Here is a 23,125-nt window from a genome sequence, read left to right on the forward strand (position 1 = left end):
TTGGAACGGTGCCCATGTGCACCGAATCCAGTCTTTACCATCATATATTAGGCTTGTTTTGTGTGTGAAACATCTGTAAATTCTGAGTTTCCACACGGACATATTAAGTGGCAGACCAAATCTCCGCCTTGCGGCGCTACACAAGCAGCCGCTTTAGCCCAGCCTCTCACTGACTTAAGCATCACGGCCAGTGCAGAGAAGCCAGAGCTTGAAAACCCTCCCTTATTGTTAAGGTCTTCTGTTTGGGAACACTTCGGTTTCTAGTGAAATACAACAACGGACAAGACGATAAGACGAAAGCAGTGTGCCGACACGTCAAACTTGCTGACTAATTAAACAGACTAGACATCGGAAAAGTTTTTCTTTTATCTGAGCAGGCCTTCATCAAGCTGGGATTGATAATGCTCATAGAAGGAATAAAAGAATAAGAAGAATGCTGCATTGTAATCCATATTATTATATATGTTTTTATTAGCTATATGTGGTATTGTTTTGAGAATATTTTATTAAGCAGAGAACCTGTTAGTAATTTGCAGCAGTATTTTATTTCTTATTCTTTTTTATTTTAGATAATTTATTTATTGTGTGATTTGGAAGTTTGTTTAAAAAATTGTTAACTAATTTGGATGTTTACAAAAGTTCAGAATAAACCGCAGCAATTTAATGATTGCATTTTTTTTCTGCCCACCTGTAAACATGCAAGCGGGTCCAGAGTATAACTGGATCAAGGTGGCCTGCGGACAAACATGTCCTGGTTTCTCTGCAGTGTCTGAGGGGTTTTGGGGTTTCCAGCTGATAAGTTGGGTTTGCAGCGCATAGCCTCAGACATAACCAAACTCAGTGGACCCAAATATTGCTATGGATCCGAGTACAGATTAGCTAGAGAGAGTAGATACTTCTCTGTTTTTTCTCTTTTCAAAGACAAAAAATAATTGTAACTCAATTATTTTCTCAACACCTCAGCTTGTTTTTATTTTCTATTTAACTCTTTTATCCCTGATTGTACACTGCACTGAAACTTTTACTGTCCTGTTTTACCCATTTTTTTAAAATCCTGTTTTTATTTTCAATTCCACCCTTTTCAAAATTATATTTTAATGTGTTTCTTTTTCAGTTCCCCTGTGTTGCTTTTATGTTCAATGTAAAGCACTTTGAATTGCCTTGTTGTTGAAATGTGCTATACAAATAAACTTGCATTGCCTTGCTTTACTGTACCGAAAATAAACCAAACTGTGACTTCAAAACCAAGGTACATACCAAACCTAGATTTTTGTGTACTGTTACACCCCGAGTTCACATACTTTTTCCTCTGGGTGTAAATTGACAAAGATGAAAACTAAAGACATTAGCTCTATAATTTTAGTGTTAGTGAGTTTTTCAAACAGACAATACAGTTTCAGTAAGTTATCAGAATTTTGTAAAACCTCGTAAATATCTTAATTTCAGTTAACGAAAAAGTTTTTTCATGCCTGGTTTTCGTTATTTCGTTAGTTTTCGTTAACAATAATAACCTTGAGTCAGATATGAGTACTAAAAAGTGTTCTTTGTGGAGATAACCTATTGGACTACATTATACTAATTCTACAAATTATTTGACTCCCACCGACCTCTACAAATTATTATATATGCCCATGTGTACAAAATACAGAGAGTGTCAGTCACTAAAGTAATATCCAGGGCCCTTAGTAAATATTTTCAGGGCCTTAAATATTGAGACAATGATTTTCTTTTTTCTATGCTGTAAAAAATATTTTTATTTCAAAATTTGATACTTAGTAAATCCGCTGCTTCTTCAGGACTGTGTGGTTGTGGTTTGATCAGATTTGATTAACAGTGCTTGCAATATAAGCTAACAAACCCTAAGATAAACTGTCATCACTCCCACCCAAATTTTGCTAAAATGGTGTTCATATAAGAACCCATAGTGAGTAGCTGATAAAAAATATAGAGTTTTCAGGACTTTTTAGGCTAATAAACAGTCCTTATTCATGCAAAAAAAAGGTGTCAAGACATCTTGAACGGATCTGTCCACCATAGGACCCCCTCCAGCCCGCTCTCACCACTCTCAGCTGTGCCCCCACCGTCCAACCTTTTTTCTTAATACACTAAGCGGTCACTCCAGCGCAGAGCTAGAGCTGGAGGTTGTTCAGTATGTCTCAGGGAAAGTGCTTTTACTGTTGTAAAGGAAATATTTTCTGGTTTTCCCTCTGATCTCCTCCGGCTGTACTGCCTCAACTCTCTGTGATTTATGAAGTTTCCTCATAGACAGATAGCTTTAATTTTGCTAATGCTATAGTAACCACTAGCTACTGCTAACAGTAGCTGCCGTTATCAGCGTGCAGTCTGGCAGAGTTAGCTAATAGAACGGTTACTGTAGAGTTTGAAAAGTTAAAACAAAGCTGATATTTCTTACCAAAGGTATTTCTGTGTTCTCTGCCTTCTTAAAATGTAACCTGCTTTGTTTTAGGCCAGTAGACTGCATCAGAATGTTGATTAAACCATTGTTTGTCTCCTCTTTGTAATGTGAAGAAAACTGAAACCTCTTTGTTTAGTGCCAGAAGGATTCTTTTGTTTTAACTGTTTCATAGACACCTAAGATGGGTGTCAACCATTTTGGAGACAACCCCTGTTGTTCTGTATGATTAGTTTAGAGCAAAGACTGTTTATTCCTCTAGATTGAAGGGGGGTTTCACGTCTGGGATCGGTGCTCTTTTGTCTGACCAAAAGTAATTAATACAATAATGGTACACCCTTCCTAATTGGGTGACGAAGAAACCAACCAAACGACCAATGACTATGGACCTAAGCCATGTGAGGGGAAAAGGACCCGCCAACATACCTGGAGGATATAAGTGTACTATTTTGTAAGAATAAGGACTGTAAGCTGTAAATCTTTCCGGTCCACTGCTGGGGGCGGCAGTAACTCTGTGACTGGAAACTGTGGATCTTCACAGAGAAGCATCTTCCGTCCACTGCAGTGTTTGTTCTGTAATGCCATCGTTTATTCACCAATTTTGTAATTAAATCGGTTGGTTAATTTTCATTGGACCAAGCCTCTCCTTGATGAAAATCCGTTATACGCAACACTAGCTGCATGGCTAACTGAGCTAAAAAAATATAAATTTGTGTTTTTCAGTGAGGCCCGACCGCCAGAAACACTCTGCTCCAGAGGCATTTTATTGTTTTTCTGACCTAATTCTTGTCTCATTAGTAATTTGATAAACAGTAAATCCATCAAATTCAGTGCCCTATTTCACTATTTTCCAAGCTTAGTTACTGTAGCTGTCATAGCCATCAACCTCACTGGCAAGAGGACGAGGCAGTGCGGGCCACAAGCATTGTGTGCTGGCTAGCTTTGCATAGCCAGGCCTTTAGCAATACTTCCTTTCAGTAGTGCGCCAGCTAGTTGCTGCCCCTTGGCAGGGTTCCGGGAAGCTGGCCAATCAGAGGAAAGTGGCCTTTTGGGGAGGGGGGGCCTTAAAGAGACAGGAGCAAAAACAGCGTGTTCAGACAGAGGGTGAATAGAGGTGCTGAAACAATGAGCAGTGTGAGAAAAACAATGCGCTTTTTGAACTTTAAAGCATGTAAACATTTTCTAGTAGACATCAAAAATAAACCTGAAAATTAGTATAAGACCTTTAACAGTCCATACCATAACCAAATAAATGTAAGTTTACAATTTAAATATAATGTTTAACAGAGTTCTTTCTTTTGCACAATATTTTAATGTGGTGGCCAAATCAAATGTTTTCTTATAAAGGGAATTGTTTGTAATTTTGAATTAATTGATGTATATGATGTGAGTCAACTCTCTGGTGAATAAATGGATGAGTAGATTATCAAAGTGACTCCCTCTATCTGAGACAATATCTTATGAAAATATCTTGGCTTAGCAGTCTATAATTTACTCTATAGTTCTATAGACCTGGTTGCATATCTTACCGAGCAACGGTCCAGCAGCTCAAACATTGTCAAACAAGGAGACCGCGATATTTAATCAAGATTAAAGGAGAAAATGTGGAACAAGTGCCTGTGAGAGTACCCAGGAAGTTTACAGGTCCATTGTATAATTCATAATACCACTACAAAATGACTGTTGAAACAAAGATCTGTATGTTCAAAAAGTATACATTTAAGTGTTTTAAGTAAGCCTCTAGAGTATGTGCATACCCCTGAGAGCTGTATATGAAATACAATTTGTCATACACCAAACTTCATTAAGGCTGCACACGTGAAAATTCCTGATATGTGTTTTTCTTTCCTCATATATGGATATTATTAGAATATATATAAAAATATGAAAATGTTAGAAATGTCAGTAATAAGGTGATGGATGCTATCATTTGTTATGTTTCCTTATTTGTTTTTAGACACATTTTCTGTGTATCAATTTGAAAAGCCAATTTTGAAAATACAAAATTGATATAAAATATATTGCAAGCAAAACGTCTTTGTTTGAGGGGGAAAGTTGGCATATTAATTAAGAAATTAATTATGTTTGATTAAATAATGTACTACACTCCTCTGCAATACAGAGGAAAATAATGTACCTTTTACTCCACTGAATCTGTCTATATATAGTTACTTTGAAAAGAAAAGTTTATAAAATATGATTCATTATCAAGTAAACTACCCAACATTATAAAGCTGTTACAATTATATCTACCTTATGACTACTGACTATTATGCATCAATAATAAAAAAAACATTTATAACAATATCACACTTTAGAAGAGGCCATTTTGAATAAGTACTTTTATTTTTAAGTATATTTAGCTCATTAGTCTTTTTGCACTGCTGTGGAAGATAAATTTATAGCACAAAACTAATTCTTGATCAACAACTGTATATTATACATGGCGATAAAACACTACAAAATGTTTGAATATAAATTTATGTGTAAAAAGTTGTCTCCAACCTAAAAAAACCCCTATACTGTGTACTTTTGCCTGTAAACGCGTTTGTCAAGCTATTGCACTTCCACTTGTAAGGCCTCCAGTATGTGACTGTCTAATGCTTATCTCTCCAGGACTTATAGGAGTTAATGAGAGCAGCTTGACAATGTGAGACTACCTGGAGCCTGAGGGCCTGTCGCGGTGTGAGTAAACCATTAGCCCTAGCCCCAGGGTAAACTGCTCCCAAAAAGTAGAGAGTTCTGCAACACTATTTTATTACTAAGTCTCAAAGCAAATGCTGATACTGTGCTGGCATACACTGGAGACAGGGACACGCTGCTTTGTCCTGTGACTGCCATTGCAGATATCTAATGCTGTGTACTGTCAGAAATCTGAAGCCCAAGATGGTCAAAACAAGCCTGCGATATAACACTGACATACAGTAATCCCTGCAGCCAACACACATGCACTGGCTTTTGAGAAAGGCAGTGAGAGTTGATACAGACAAGAGTAATGGGTCTCTCACCTGTAACATGATTCTGTCTTTAGAAGGAGACCTGAGGATGGGTGGGTGTGCCCGCCCTCAGTCCTCCCAGTTGGACACTGCTATTCTGCAGCTCATTGTCTTTGTGTGATGAGACAAGAAGATAAATCCTCTTAGCTCTTCGGTTTTGCAAACAGCCACAGAAAAATGATAGCCCTGGGAGCATATTTTTGGCAACATATAAATAAGATATGAAAAAAAAGAAGGAAATTATTCCACTGAAAGAATCATCTGGTTTGCAAGCCGTGTACGGACCAACAATCACAGGCCTGTGACACACTTTTAGATACCAAACCATGTTGGTAACACTTTGTTTTAGCCCCCCTATTTAGCATTTATAGGCAAATGAATTCAATGGGAACACACAATAATACATTTAGTTGTATTATAAGATATAAGAAGGTTTGTTTATTTATTAAGGTATGTGTTAACAACTTTTCTTTTAAAGTATCCATTACTGGTTTATAAACAGTTAATGAATGCTTGATAAGACTGTATAACATAGTTGTAATCATATATAATCATATATCTTCGGTAGTTGTAAACAGATTTTTAGTTTTTAAAAAATACTTTTACACTTACTAACATACAAATTTTTATCATGTACTGTCACCCTGTAGTAAGCTATTTTAATGATAATTAATTTAAGTAGTCACGTGTATCAACATTTCAGTCTAACCAAGCATGTGTATCTGTCCGTGTGATTGGTCATTGTAGTTTATACAATACACAGTGTTACTTTTTGCTGAGCATGAACTTGCATCTTACAGAGTAAGACCATTTAATACACTGAAAAATGGGACTGAAAGTAAAGTGAAACTATTTATGATTTATTAACATTAATAATACTCAGGGACTATCAATATTGTACCAATTTAAATGAAATAACTAAATACATTATACGAGCAGTTGTTATGTCACTCACACATATCTGCAGTGGAAATACAACCTTCTGTTGTATTTCCAGGGTTAATACAACCTTCTGTTGTATTTCCAGGGTTAATTTCCACTTGAACCTTAACAGTTGCACATCTTTTATTAAGACTCAGTTTATACTTACTTACTTTCTGGAAGGTAGAGTCAAAAGTAAAATACAAATCATGTTTTACTACTGATTATCCCTCTGGTTACAATGTTATGCTATTTTATATATCAAAGTATTTTAACAACTTCTGGAATAAGCCATGGCCACTTCAGGTATACTGTAAATCTGAATACAGATTTTTAGTGACAAACAGCTTTGAGTAACATCCCTAATAAACACTTTTAAATGAACTTATATATTCTTAGTGTGTTATAAACCATTTATTAATGGTTTACATACTGCTTATGAATGCTAAATAGGGGGAGCTAAAATGAACCACCACGTCTTACTGTAAAAATCTTCTGTACGTTCAACCCCACCCTGCAGTGATGGCACAAGTGCCATTTTTATGGTAACACGGCAGAAGTTTGATGTAGGTGGAAAGTTGAGTTAAACTTTCCAAATCTTTAATCTACAAAGGTTAAGAACTCTGGCTGATCACCACACGTGGGGTCGTTTGAGTATATTACAATTACTCTAAAGCACATGAAACAATTCCAAACATAGAGGTGATTTATTACGTTAGCGGCGAGTGGTAGAGCCCAGCACAAAGGGAGATTGTATGAAGATTAGAGTGATGAAATAGTCAAATTTATTATCTTGACAGCTGGATATTCCAATTTCTTTGCCGCTGAGCCATGTAGATTTTCCAGAGTGCAAACACGTTTAAGTACTTCTTCAGAGTCAATTAAATCAGATACTAGTTAAATTACCATTTTTATTAACCTACAGGTTCAGATTTTTGTAATTTTAATCACTATTGGAAAGACTATTAGAACAGCTTTCCTATGAAGACAGAACGAAGGGTCATTTAGAGAGCGGCAAAATTAATCACACAATGTCACTTCAAATCTACCTTTCAATTCACTTTAAAGCTCGCTCTATGATTTACATGTGCATGGAGAATTATCTGTGGTTAGTTAAAGAAGAGATTAGGAGTGGTGATGGGCTGCACCCACCTAAAGCTCCAGGAAACTTGAGCATCACACCTGAGCCAAAGTAAGATTATTAAAATGAAGGTTGTACAGTATTTCTGAAGGCTTAGAGCAGGGCCGTTAAACATCCAAAGTTCAACTACTGTCAATATTACGCTACAAATCATTTTCCATTTCCCGCCATACCTGTGGCCTCTCCTTTCCCTCCTCCACTGTGTGTGGTGTGAGCCAGCCTCTGGACTGTGAACGGTAAATCATATACCAAGAGAACATTAACCTTTAGTTGTGGTGTTAAGATGGAACCTCAATTAACAAGAGTAAATAATCCTTGTGATTACTTTTGGCTGGCCTTTATCTCGTACATAACCTAATTAAATGGACCATCCAAACATAAAACCACAACTAATCAAGAGCTTTGCTGAGGCATTGCAATATGACTCCGCGGGATTTTAAAAACACACCCACGCATGTGCAAGCGTTCATGCGTCTCCCACACACACACACACACAGTTAAGACTTAATGGATAATAGAGTTTTTGTTTTGAAATAACTCCTCACAATTTAGTTAATTAAATCTACCTTTTATTTTTAACACACACACACAAAAGAGTCGAGTCTACCTTTCTGATTTCCAGCTAAAGTAATTAAACCCAATTATTAAGATAGCTAATAAGAAATGTAGCTCTTTCATTAATTTCATAACTTTTTACCTAGAATTACCTAAGGTGTGTTGTTCATAATAGCACCAATGACCTTGTCTTTCAAAATATATTGAAAAATCTATTGACGAAATACAGAATGAAAATGTAACACAAGACAGGTCATTTGTAGCTGCAATCTTATGCCAGTGGTACTACAGTGGTGCCCACTATTGCTGTGCAATGTATCAAAAATGTACAGATAATGGTTTCATGAATCACAGACCAGCCTAAGTTCATTCATGTTTAATCAACGCTCTTTCTCTTAAAAAAACTACAACACCAAGTCTGCATCCATTCACATGCTTCTGCCACAGCTTGGCTTAATTCTACATCTTCACTCCAAACAATGCAGCCTGCAACATGATGAGTGCTTATGCGAAAGCTTTAATATTTACAGTAAGCATATTTAAAGTATGATCTTTGAGGAGATCTGATGGTCTTCAAACACCCCCCCAATCCTTCCAAGTGAGGCTTTGAAACAATTAAAAGAATTATTAACACATTCTTCCTATTCCAGCTGAAAAGCCAAATTCCCAAGTCATCAAAGCACCCTTTAACGCACAGTTTATTACACTCAAAGGCTGTTACAGCTTTACTTGGTCTGGTTTGACCAGTGGCTTATGTTGGCTTATGGTACATTAGCACTCACAAGTCTGTGTGTGTGGGATACTGACGTAACAATAATGATGTAAAGAAAGTGACAAAATAATATTATGGTGCTCTGCACAAAGGTAATTGATGTGGTAAAGCTAAAACTATTTGGGAAACCGTGTTTAAGGAAGCATCATGTCTAGATGCATTAAGTTGCCATTGTGGATATTACTTCAGCAAACACATTTTAATGTTGTACTGCAGTTGCACAAGTGTAATGTCACTCACTACCACATCGGTGTTACTGAAAAAAAGGTCTTCAGCCTCCAGAACTGCTGCTAAAAAGTTCCTCAGTGGACAGTTGAACTTATTTGAGGTCGTAGTGCAGTAATATCGGATTTGGTTTCATTGTGTTTGCAGGTTGGAAGTGGTTTAAATAGGCCACAGGAAATTGACTCTATTTAATCTGAACATTGAAATTTAGACCGTGTAATCAGTTCTCATCCACATGTGGGCCAAGATAAGACTGGTTTTATTTGTGTGTAAATCTATCTGAGAGGCCTCATTCTTGGCTGTGGCTATAGTATGCCATGCCTCCAAGCTATAGCAGCATGTGTGTGTGTGGACATAACTGGTCCTTCACTTGGGTCCCCACCCTCTGCCTCAGGATCCTTGTGTAATTGAGAGATGATCTGGGCATCGCACACAAAGCATGGTCACACTGCCTCAGGAAGTGAGTACAATAATCTTTGTAACAAGGCGAGGAAGCCTCTTCCTCTCTCACTGAGGAAAAAAAGAAACGTAACTCAAGGGGGGATAATTCCTTAAGTACACTGTTCAATAAGACAATAAATTCAACAGAGGTTACCTTTAAGCAAACTAAAATCTGACCAGTAATATATATCCCTTAACATCTCAGAATCACAGTCATGCCTGTGTATGAACACTGTACTCTGTTTCAGCTGAAGTTGCAGTGTAATACAATACGTGTATGTATTCTTAAAAATTTGCATGCATATCTGTTACTTTAGCTCGGTAGTGGCACAATGCATTATGAAGAAAACTTCATTGCGAGTTGTCACCTGAGCCTCATTCCCTTTAATTACATCCGCTGTGTGAACATATATGCATACAAACAGCTTATTTGAAGAGTGGATGAAAAGGAGTTCATTTGAAAAACTACAACAAAACCATTTGTTCCCACCAAAACAGCACCAGCTGTATGACAAATGATGCTTTAGTCTTATGAATAATTCTCAAATTCTAAGCAATCAAGTTTTAAAGATATCGTAAATCCTGTTTAAATGGGCTCATTCATTACACCGTGGATATGGGAGGGATACTAATAAAGTGTTACGTCTGAAATTGTCGCTGACTTCATGCGTCGCGGGGAGATGTTCAGCGCGGAGCTGATGTATGGTGCGACTGACTGTATGGTGATGGAAACGTCGCTGTGGCCTCATTAGCATTCTGCTGTAACCCTCGGGCAGGGGTGTCAGATTCTCTCAAAATTTACAACTCAGTTTGGAACCGAAGGATTCTGTGCATATTTGTCTGTGAGGGGCTTTATAATGAAAATACTGATCCACAGTAGCAAGGTCTGCTATGAGGAGGATGTTGATTAACGAACAGCTACATACAGCATGTGAAAGGTTGGGATTGGTCAAAAGCAGCAAAAACATAAAAATGAAACAGTTTTTCTTTTCTTATATTGTTCTTCAGTTGCAAAGACAACTGGTCTGTAGTTATGTCCAGCATCATGCAGGCTTTGGGCCTACTGCCTAAGTATCGACCCCGGGTAGTTCCTTAATGCCAACAAATCATTGTAATCTTATGTTGTATGTTAATGAATACATAGATGCTGTTCATACTGTACATACAACCTTACATTTGCACTCTACATTCTCTAACTCTGTCCACTTCTACTCTATGTTTTTAATATATTCACAAATACTGTATACCTGTATATGGTAACTACACTGTACATATTATAAGATATAGCATAACTCCACTTATCAAATTACTATATTTCTACTCTTCTGGTTAGATGCTAACTGCATTTCATTAGCTCTGTACCCATATACTGCATAACGACTGTAAAGTTGAATCTAATCTAATCTGTATTATATCTAACTAGGAGCAGAAAACAAAACAAAAACAGTGTGTTTTGGGGAAAAGAGGGTTTGTATTTACAAAAAAAATATCATAATAATTATGTTCTCATCATCATTATTATAATAATGATAACTTTTAATTTAAAATGTATATTTACTCTCAACAATCCTAAATGGTTATCCTCTAAACCCCACTGACCTGCAACAAGAGTTGGTCAGTCATTACAAACCAGACCGTGCACCAAACATTGTACAAATCGAAAGAACTTTGTTAAACGATAAGGTGTATTATTTTATTTATTTTTAATAATTTTTTTTATTAAGTCAGACCTACAGTTCAAAACCCAAAGATATTCAGTTTATGATCACAAACAGACAGAATCCCCAGAGAGTAGTCAGTTTTGGGAAGCTGGAACCTGTGAATGTGTGTGTTTTAACAACACAGCAATTTATTTTTTGCCTTGATATCATCATTGATGATGCAGTTTTAAGCACATATTGGCATAGATCATGCATTTTCCAACTGAAAACTAGGGTTTATTTTCATTTCAGAGAACTGCATGCTGACATCTTTTTTGATGCTGATATTCTGAGATGGAAATGATCCTGTACATGTAGATTAATGTTCCTCCCTCCACGTTGGTATTAAATGTAAAAAAACATAATTCAACACCACTATGACAGATGTAAATGAAAAGACTACAGAATGATTTTTTGTTTCGCTGCTAGTAAACTCAGAGCGCCACACAGGCCTCATGAATTTGAGACAGTATTTAAATGAATACAGCCTTTCAAATGTTGCTGCATGCAGTGCTCTCCTGTCCTGCTTTAGACGTCTCATTCCTTGAGCACTCTGCTAAGAAGGGTAGAAAATGTGAATTACAACTAAGCTACTTAACCACAATGAATTAAGGCCTAACATTTGAAAATGTGATACTGAAATTACTGTCATTATGGTACATTATGTCTGAGCATAATGATTGCTTTGGCGCTGTTTGAAGACAAAGGCAGACTCTGAGGGGAAAAGGATAGTTAGAGGAAAAGTTGATTTCATGGCTGTTAATGACATGTGAACTTCAAACCTTAATTTTAGCAGCCATCATTCCCTGCCATTTCACAACTCCTCTTTTGTTAGCTACCTAAATACTAATGCATCTGCAAATGATTTCTCTTTCTCTGGACACAGACTGAGTCATACCCACAGAGAACTACTTGTCAGACAGATGTTTGCTTTGTACATCATGCAGTATAAAAAATATACTGTGAAAGCTTAACAGGAATGCATAGGGTTTTAATCTTTCATCACTAATTGATGGATTTGATGGGTTTGAAGAACAGTATACATTGTGAAATCACATGCATCTTTTAGCAAGCGTAGGAGTAAGAGATACTGTACTTGTGCAGGGCTTAATTTGTCCTCTGCTGTGTTTTTGTGGGTATAGAGTTTGCACCAAACGTCTAGGGTGTTGACAAAGAGATGAACTGCATACCAAGATCAGGGACCACACAGTAACTGTGACCACGTTTTCCTCACAGCACTATTATCATACTACCAAAACAGACCCATGGAAAATGGGACTGACTCAGCCTACATTTTTTAGGATGTTTCCAAGGTTGCAAACATTGCGTAGACCAACTGGAGCTGTTATTAATTCTCCATCAGTTTCACTTTGGATGCCTGAAAGCCAATTAAAGGAAACTTAATTGAATCAGCCTCAGGACCCTCCCAAACAGGAACTCAAATGAAATGTGCTCGGGGATGGATGGCAGGAAAGAAAGAGACCGCATGGAGGTTAAATAAAAAAGGTTAAATTAAAAGTATTTGCTTTTGAATTATGGCTAAAGACCGACCCTGATATGATGTAAATGTTGTTTTCAACCTTATACAACCAAACCAAATGCTTGTGGTCTTTGTGGATACCAGGTCTATTTGGGCAAGGAAAAGCAAGGTTCAGTTTTAAAGTTTAACTAAAATTAAAAATAATTTATGCTAGGAAATTTGAATTAACCATCTGACAAACAAATGCGAGACAGCAAATGCTAGCTAGTTTTGCTCTTTTCTATAATGTGATAGGAATACAATACTGAACAAAAAGTAATCAGTACTATCATTAGGCCAGCTAAGCTAGCTTCCACTTTCCAAATGGACACATGTTAGCTTAGCTTCCTAGCTTCAACTTCCTAAGTGAAATAAAACTTGACAGCGTGATGAGTCCTTTGAAATGTTGACGCTAACACTTGATAGCTAACACTTGATAGCTAACACTGTGGGCTTTCTGAAAAAGGGGAAAGACATCTTGTATCAATGTTAGTAGGATCCAGTATGACTTTTTCCAGTCAGTAGCAGTAGCACACCGCAGAAGTTGACAGCGCGTCTTCAAGCCACGCCTTCAAATGTTCTCTTTTGAAAAACAGAAAATAACTGCAGATGCAATATCTTTATAGTTTAAATTTTAAGACAATGACTTGCAATTTTGTAAAAATAAAATAACCTTTCTGCTGATGTGTGTCCATTGTAATACTGAAGTGGCTCACTACTAAGCAACACACATAAACACACACACACACAGACAGACACAGACTACCTCAAGGCCATGTTCCATTGTCCTGGGAAAGCCATGAGGAGGAATTCCTTTCATGTGTCATCTCCTGTCACAGTACTGTCCTGACAGAGGCTTAGTGACATACGAGAGGCCTCAGCAGAATGTCCTGCTTTTAGTCAAATGAAGAGTCTGGCAGCTGCTGCATTCATCAAAATCAAAGGATAATCTGCTTTCCATAGGAAATCATGTGATGATTAACATTTTTTTAAAGAGGGGGATGGGAGTGTAAATGCTAGCACCTTTAAGGAGACACTTGAAAGACATGGGGTGGGGAAGGTTCACTGCAGAATTGTGTCAGAAGATTCAAAGCTATATGAATATAGTGTATAAACTAAGCTCTTGAGTTAGTGTTGCTCTGTCTAGACTGATTTCTATATTTTGACTTTAATTGACTTTTAAAACCAGTTTATTTGAGTTACAATGCCTTTCAAATACTATACATTTTTTAACCAAGACATAAGTCACAGCTCTCTAACACTGTACAAAATATAGTGTAATAAATACTATTTTCTCCAAAATGTGAAATAATAAATCAAAATAAATTATACAAATTTACATTTCTGAATTTGGCAGATGGTTTTGTCCAAAAATACAACCATACAAACAGTTGATAAAAAAACTTAATATGTGAGCTTGACCCTCTGACATTTTCCATTTCAAAATTCCATACTAATACATAAAGGTAACATTATGTTGCCAAAAATTGCCAGAAGACTGTAGCTAGTACTGAAACTGAAAAATAAAAAGCATCTAACACCAAAGCATTGTGGGTTCAGTCAACACATAACTTTCCACCGTCAAACATCTGTTGTCCAAAGAGGAAGTTAACTAACGGGTGATACCCATTATCATAATATCTGCTCTTAACATATTGAACAAATAATAATAATTGTCATCACCCCCATATTTTTTATCTTAAAATTAGTCAAAATAAATATTATCTAAATATTAAATATTAAAATAAATATTGTTTATTGACAGCCACAAGCTATGGTTTACACAGAAAAGATCTGTTTATTTTTCTGATAACTACATCACTGCATAAGTCATAATTGTTCAGACAAGCTATTATAGCAAGTTATTTATGATGCTATATGCAATTAATAAATATTGATGCATTTTCTTTCTTTTTGTCTCTGAACTAATTTGGTCATGGATTTCTGGATTTGGTACAGTTTTAAGGCACTTGGAGTAGAGCTGCTTTACAGGCTGTAAAGTAAAGGTGTAGAGCATTGACAATGTGCTCTACTAATTCTCAAAAACTCATCTTAGCCTATTATTATTAACAGCATTATAACAATGTCCCCACTACTCGTAACTACAAATATGCCTTTTCATGTATGTTATTCTCTCGCTTTTTTGTTTTTTATGTACCAAATAGACTGACTAGACACTGACAGTCACAATTTAGTAGTCACTGTATATTGGCAGGGACATGGCCCAACCTACTACTACGCCCTTTCATTTTTATAAATTAGAAAACAAAACAGGGCCAATAGTCTGGAAACACATAATTTTCCATACATTCTTTACTTTTTCCTATACTTATCCAGATCCGGAAATTTTTAACATCAAATTCCATACTTTTCAATACTTTATAGGAAACCTGTATTAGATGTTAGTTGAAACAGTCATTTCCTTTTGCTACCATATATGTTTGCTAACTAATCAAAATGACTTTCTGACTTGCAACATTACTGTTTTGCATTAAAGTTTTGTGTCCTGCCACAACAATTAAAATGTAACTTACTACCAGAAAATGACTACTGTAAAACTGAAGCAGTACCACATTTGTGAAATTAAATTCCTTGACAGGACAAAAGAAACACATTTCTTCTGAAAACAGTTCTCTGTTATACCAATACCAATATAAGCAAGGAATGCATATTTTTTAAGAACTGATCGCTAAACAGTGTCCCAATCCTACAAACCATAAATTCCGAGATTGGTCTCACACCAAGCCGGCCAGTTGAATCCACCCCAGAGAGATGTGAAGAATTTCTTAATTACTTATAATAAAATAGTGGAGATTCTCTCTGTAGTAATAGTGTGAAATCTCTCTGTCAACCCTGGAACACACTGTTACATTTTCAAAATCATCCACCTACCATTAAGACTGCCTTCACACTTGGTTTTTAAAAGCTGGATGGACGGCTGGTCCAGATGTTTTAGCCATCATTAACTGCTCTCTGTCTACTGGTATTTTCCCATCCATTTGTTATTAGTAATTTTAGACCCATCTCCAAGCTCCAAGATTTTAGAAAAAAATAATTCATGAATAACAATTAAATCTTCAAAATGTCTATCTGGTTTCGGCTCCCAACACAACACTGAGACTGCTCTGGTCAAGGTCACTAATGACCTACTGCTTGCAGCCGGCACTGGCCTGCACTCCATTTTAAGTCTCGTTGGTCCCCCAAGGATCTATTTTGGGTCCCCTCTTGTTTCCTATGTACATAATACCCATAGGACAAATCATGCATATACATGACATTGATTTCCTTTGCTATGCGTTTGGCACCCAATTAGAGGACGATATCCTGATAAAGCCTGGTACCACAGATTGGATGTCCAAAAAATTGAATGACTCCAATCAGATGTAATTATAATGACCCCGTGGCCCCAGTGCTAGCAGTATTATCAATCTCTCCTATAGTCCGTTCTAATAATGTTCGAAAAGAAGCCCACAACAAAGGTGTTATCTTTGATTCAGAATTGTCCTTCAGGCGACTAAAGTGGTGCCATTCTGCTTTGCTCGACTGAGACAGCAAATCAAGATTAGTTCATTCCTTTCCTTTGCTGACTTAGAAAATGTCTGCCAGGCTTTTAACACATACAAAGAGAAGCAGCCACATCACACCACGCCCTTTACTGGTTACCTGTGAGTTTTAGAGTTGATTTTAAGAATTAACTGCTTGTTTTCCATGGCATGAATGGTCGTTCTCCTGCCTATATTTATGATTTGCTAACTTCCTGTGAGCCTGATTGCTGGTTGAGATACTCCGGCAGGGCCCTACTAATGACTCCAAAATCTGGGCTTTTGCTATCGTGGTCCCTCAGCTGTGGATCTCAGGCAGGAGAATTTATATACTGGCATGTACGCTCCTCTTTAAATCTCACTTGGAATGGCTTTTTCTTAACCAGTGGTATTTGTTATAATTATTTAAATAATTTTTATATGTTTATGTCTTACATTCTGGATAGTATTTATATTCTGGATAGTATTTCGCTTTTATTATATTATCTTACTGTAAGCACTTTGTAACTTTGTTCTTAAAACATGCTATATAAATTATTATTATATTATTATTATTAATATTATACCAATATAGCTTCTACAGTTATCAGGTGAGCAACCCCTCCTGGTACCAAAAATTATTATTTTTTATTAAGAGGGCATCATTAGACACACAGTCTGTCCTCCTGACTCCAGCTCCGTGTCAGACAAGGGCTAATCAGGGCCAAGGAAGGGAGCGGTGAATTTCTTCCTGCTTCACAACTCCCCACCAATGTCTTCTCCCCTGGACTCCAATCACAGGGAGCAGAGGCCATTAGGCGGCTCTGGACCTCCTTTTCTTTATAATTACACCCTCCTGGATTGACCAAGCACCAGCTAGCCCTCTGCTATTTGCAGTAATTAGTCCAGAATGTGAGCTGTCAACATGCAAAAAATCGTGCCAGTAGGCCCACAATGCCACAGCCACCCCCCTGTGTTCAACAACAAGCACCTAGCCTCGGCCACTGGAATGCATTAACTTTCTCCTCTCTTTTTTTTTCCCTCGGCGACTCATGTCAAATCCAGGTCCCTCAGAACAAAATCTTAATAATTAACTGGCAAATTTTAACATGATTGCTTGTGACACACCTACTCTGGTAATTATTGCTTTGAGGCCATGTGCTAATGAAATTAATGCATTCATTGCCCCAACAAATTAGCATAACTCATAGAAATGGCCCACATTTGAGGCCCCGCTGCAAAAAGGGAAAACAATATACAAGAAAAAGCAGCATCAACAAGAATAAAAGCTAGAAAATGAAATGTCTGGCACATTGAATTGGAGACGGTATGATGAGCACCGCTTGCTCAAAGTCTTAATGGCTAAAGCCTCTTAATGTTAACCGAGGGTGATTGCAGTAATGCATTACAGAGTGATAGCAGCACAAGACCAAATGATTATCACTATCATCATCATTACAGTCATTTCTGATCTACATATACATATCTCTGTGGACAAATATTAAATGTCTGTGCCACTGCAGACATTAAAATGTTATCATACTGATACATTAACTTTAGCGTTCATATCAATATCCAGTAGAAGCTTTCCAACAATCATTGTCTAAATGGCACAACTGCCACTCGCAGCATTCACCAGTCCAGCCTCTAACCCCGTTCATGACTGTTTGGTCTCTCAGTGGGATGTCGCTCAGACATTTACAGCCTGGCATTAATAATTGATGATGATGCCATCGGTACAATGGATGAAGACAAGTGTGACGGTCAGTTGGAGATGCTGCGAAAGTGCAAGAAATGTCCCCTCTTAGGTAAAAGAGGACCAGACATTGTTGTAACACCTACAAAATGTGTTTGCCTGCAGCCAAATACTGTCAGGGAAACAGAAAAAAAAAAAAAATAATGAAAACGGCTTCCATTTAAACAACAGAGTTACATTATTACAGACAGGTGAGAGTCTGCAAGTTAGCATGACAGCTCATGGTAGTGTTTCCACAACCTCTCTTGATATATCATGGGGACATGTAGAGCAAACCAGTAAACAACAGCACAAAATTATTTAAGGTCATCTTAGGTTTGGACCAATTAGTATACAGTATATATAATTTATGTTTATTTGTTTTTGTGTTTTTTTTTGCTCCAACTGATGATGTCTGTACTGTCGTCTGAATAGGGCAATATAACTAGTTATACTGGTCTAGCCTGATATGTTACTTGTGTTTAGTAATTTGAATCATGTAACCTACGGAGTTCTAAGGTTGTTTTGACAGTCTGGTCATTTGCCGTCACCACAATAAGGGAGACAACTACAGCTGGTTAGACTCGTCTTTTCTGTAATGTAGGACAAACACAACACTGAGAGTGGGAATCACAGACTGTAGAGATGGATGACGCGTCTCTACCTCCTCACACTGACTCAATCTGCTTTTCTCATGTAGTGTCAGTATATTTGAATGGATAGTTAGTCACTATAGAATTATTAGAATTTCTGTTTTGTCATTTTAGACAAACAGCAATTGCATTAAACAATTTGACATCCTCCACAGAGGTCAAGAGTAAGTATAAATGTCATGGAAATATCTGGAAATCAGATCTTGCCTACTGTGATTTCAGCAATAGATTTTTCACTTGAGAATCAAAAATTATAAACAAACTGAAGTTTTTAATATTAAGTTACATCCATTCCACACTCAGAGCATACTACAGCCTGGTAAAATATGGAAAAATAAAATTATTTATTATTTATTATTGGGGACGGCTACTCTGGTCTGGATGCCTGGGTCCCGTGGTTTGGCTGGGATGGCAGGGTTTGGAGAAATCTCCTCCCCTTCTTCCATCAGTGGCTTGGAGGAAGAGCTGTGCCGGATTTCCTGTAGATCCACTGTGGTGGAAATGATGTCGGAACATCAAGAGTGTGAAGCTCATAACAGGGATCAAGCAGTACTTGCAGGATGACCACCGGCAGTTCCCTCAGATGAAAATCTTCTTCTCTGTGATTACCCAGCGATGCTGGTGGAGGTGTGCCCACCCCCAAAAGATGGACAGAGCCTGGTGCTTCAGTAACAGTGTGATGGTTACCTTTGTTTTGTCTGTTGGTGGAAGCATGGTACTTTGTCCTCAGATAAAGCATAGAGGGCCATTTCTTTGCATGAATGAGTTAATTTCACCCCCTAAAGTTTTGGCAACAACAAAAGAGAATTTTTATACTTTGTGATGTTTGATTTGGACTCTTTTTAAGTAATATCTTTTTTCACGTACAAGGGTAGCCATCACACTTGTCACTGCTGTCACAGCTCGCCCTCTGCCTTCCTCTTCCACCTTCTCCAAACCCTTTGATTTAGCCCTGCCCCGGCGAGGGATTTCTCTTCGGGTCAGCCAAATGTTAAGGCCCGAGGGCACCAAGGTGGTCGCTCAGAGGAGAGGAATGAGAGCCAGGAGAGGAGCCATGCTGGCCCAGCTTGGACTTAATTCTGCTCCTAAAGATCCAGTCTGGACAAAATGGGACTCATGTTGACCAAGCAACGGAATTCAGAGACTGTAGTGCCGACATCGTTACAGAGACCTGCCCCATCAACATCCCGGATCAAGCACTCGGCAGGTGGTCCATGTCCCGAGCGGTGTGTGCAAGACCCCGGCAAGATGAGAGGAGGTGGACTTGTTTTACTTCAATGATGCTTGATGCTCAAACGCAGATGGAGTCTGTTTCAAGTATCAGGTGGTTTATTTTGAGGATGAAACTTTCATATTTTCATCTGGTTGCTGCTGTTTACATTCACCCCAGATGCAAATTCAAAAAATGCACTGTGGAATGTTCGGGGTGTATATGTGTATGTATATATGTATATAAATAACTGTATATATTGTTTTATTTTATTTCATATGTAACCATATTTCAATATAGGCCTACACTTAATTATATGTTGTGTGTGTAGCATGAAGGAACTACAAATTTCGTTTCGTTATGCACCCTTGTGCTGTATAATGACTAACAAACAACCTTGGACCTTGTATTTACTGTAGCATTACACACTATTAGCAGAACACAGCACATGTAAAATAATTCATAAAGAGTAAAGTGTTTGGCTTTTTTTCAGGTTTTTAGGGCAGCACACAAGTAACGTGAGAGGACTAGCAGGATAAGTATACATAAGAGAAGCCAATTATATTTCATTATTATTTAGTTAATATTGACTTGTTCATCTCAAAATGTCTCCAACATATTTCTTTCTTACTAAAACAATTGCAGGTTTCACTGACAATACGTAGTGGGCATTTTAGACTTGCTTTTTTCACCATTTGTTCATTTACAAATTACTACAGAAATATACTACAATATTAAGACAAGTAGATGAGTACTACACATGGGATAATGTTGCACTAGGTGGTCTGAATCTGATGGAAGCTTCTGTAATCACATAAAAAAAGAAAAAGAATCATCAAAATCAATGGTAGATAATTGCAAAGATTATGCCTCAAACCTGAGGAGAGGTCTGCCCTGTCATTTTGTGTGAATAATTGTCCATAGTTAAAAAGCAATGTCATTATATTAAATAGTAGTAGTAAAAATGTATATTTAAAAACATGCTCTTTATGTTATACATATGTATAGGTACTGTTAGGATTTTATCAATACAACTACTCTTATCAATAGTCTCTTTGTTTTTTTTCCATTAATAAATAATTGCTTTTTATAAAGTACATTATTTAAAAAGGAATAAAACTGGATTACAATAATAACTAGAGCACCAATAGTAATGTTTACAGCAGCAAGGTCACTGTATAAATTCAGTAATTCAGTAATATCTTATTGGAAACAAATCTAAAATGCCAATACAACATAAATAATATTCCTGTTATCAAAACTGACTGAAGTTTAGAAGACCTGCATACAGGAACTGCTGGTTTGTCTCACTTTGGTTTGTCTCACTCCAGCATAGACTGTATAGAGCTAACACTTACTTACTCACAAGACTTTGACTAGTTTTAATCAACGTTACAAAGGAAGATAAACAGTTCAGCTACATACTGACAGCTTTGATTAAATTAGATACATTTTTATAGAAAAGCTATATAGAAAATATAGAAAGCTATATTAATGAATGAATTGTGTTTTATATTCAGGTCTTTGAAAATAGTTTGCAACTACTCCACTAGTTTGTGTTTTCAATTTTGTGGACATCAGCCATATTATCATGGATCAAGGCAGAGGATTTCAGTCCAATTTCTGGTTAGCATGAAAAACTGACAATATTATCAATATTGCCAGCACAGAATACTGTAAGCAAGTTTTGAGTCCTTTGGTTAGTACTGTGTTCTACCACCGCCAGTTACTAAGGAATGTTGGGGTGCACGTTTTAGTTTTATTAAAAGAATTAAACAAATGTACTTAATGTTACTACTTTCATATCTGGAGTAAGGCAGAAATATACTGCTTTAGATATTCAAAAAGCATTTCAGCCCTATATAGGGAGCTGAAGAAAAGCCAGATGACTTTTTGACTGTTTCTCATCAAAACAGTTTCAATTCCTCACCCTCACATCTTAATTGCTACATGTCTTAAAATCCTTCTGGCCAGTGCAGTCAGTGATGCAGAACTAATGGCTGTAAAACAGTACTGGCTTTTTAATTTAAGTTCAAGCACAGCAGAATGATTTCTTTAGACTGAGTAATTTGTTTGAGATTTTTACCTTATTATTTTCTAAACTAAACAATAGTTGGCTACCGATCACGTGCTTTTTTTCCCACAAAGCTAAGTTTAAACTGCTGGCTGTCATAGCTAGCTAGCTAATAACATTAACTTAATGATTAGCTTAGAAAAATATAGCTTGCAAAGATCCCTCCGATCCCTCAGGTCAGTTAGTACAGTTTACTGCCATTCATTTCATCACTCATTTTGTCGGTTTTAAACAATCACGGTTAAGTTACAGTGACATCTCCTCTCAATGTTCCTACTCTAGGAGCCTCTGCGACTACTTCACTCAGAGCAGCTGTCAACCACAGCTGTCAATCATAGCGTCACACCCCCTTTGTATAGTATCAAATAACTAATTAAACCAAATGTATCAGAAAAATGAACACGACACATAACAGCATGATGAGAACTACCTTAAATGACAGGTTTACTTTGGCCCATGTCGCATCAGCCAGCCACCAGGGAGCGATTAGGATGTTTTGGCTTCACTTTATATACTGTCTATGGTGGTAATCTAATCCAATGGGAATCAGTGCTAAATTTGGTATATGATTTTGATGTCCTCCAGTCAGTAGCACACCATGAAAGCTAACAGCACGCTACCCTAAAAACATACCCATCACCCTGTTGGTAACAAACTCCAGCTGTGTAATAGAGACATGTTTTCTTCTATAAAAGAAACCAACATCACACACGGGACCAATTGCTCTTTGGTCCCAAATGGAGACCCAAAAATCCCTGGATGAATAACAAGAATCAGTGGATACTTCCTCGCAGACTAAATGTTTCATTTAACTTTCATCAGTCTGTGAATCTCTGTATGTGCATGGTTTCATGTTTAAAATATCCTGAAAGGTCGTTGTCAGAGTTACTGTGACATTTTCTTCCACAGAGCGGACTCCTCCCATACATACACACGAGAACAGACAGCAAAGATCACATTTTCAAACCGCCGCTGTAGAGTAAACAATGAATAAAACACTCAGTAGCCAGCTTTCGATGCTTTGACCCACAGCACAAGCATGAATACATACAACACATCAACAGCATACTTCCTAATCTGAGATGGTTAGTAATGTAGCCACCTTATCCAGCATGCAACCCCATCTGTGATGACACATAAGCTCCACCATTTCATACGAATAAACTCACAAACACAGGACACAATGTGTTGATGAAAAATTTGCATTAGGAATGTTCCACAGGAAAGCGTGATTAATTTCTGCTCATGA

At 37.2% G+C, this 23,125-nt stretch overlaps 1 protein-coding gene across 3 annotated transcripts in view; it reads right to left on the reverse strand.

The window, feature by feature from the left end:
* LOC123971628 overlaps positions 1-23,125 on the reverse strand; it is a 161,581-nt gene that overhangs the window by 48,804 nt on the left and 89,652 nt on the right. The window lies entirely within an intron of this gene.

The sequence above is a fragment of the Micropterus dolomieu genome, linkage group LG05, assembly GCF_021292245.1.
Source record: "Micropterus dolomieu isolate WLL.071019.BEF.003 ecotype Adirondacks linkage group LG05, ASM2129224v1, whole genome shotgun sequence".
NCBI classification, from domain to species: Eukaryota; Metazoa; Chordata; class Actinopteri; order Centrarchiformes; family Centrarchidae; genus Micropterus; species Micropterus dolomieu.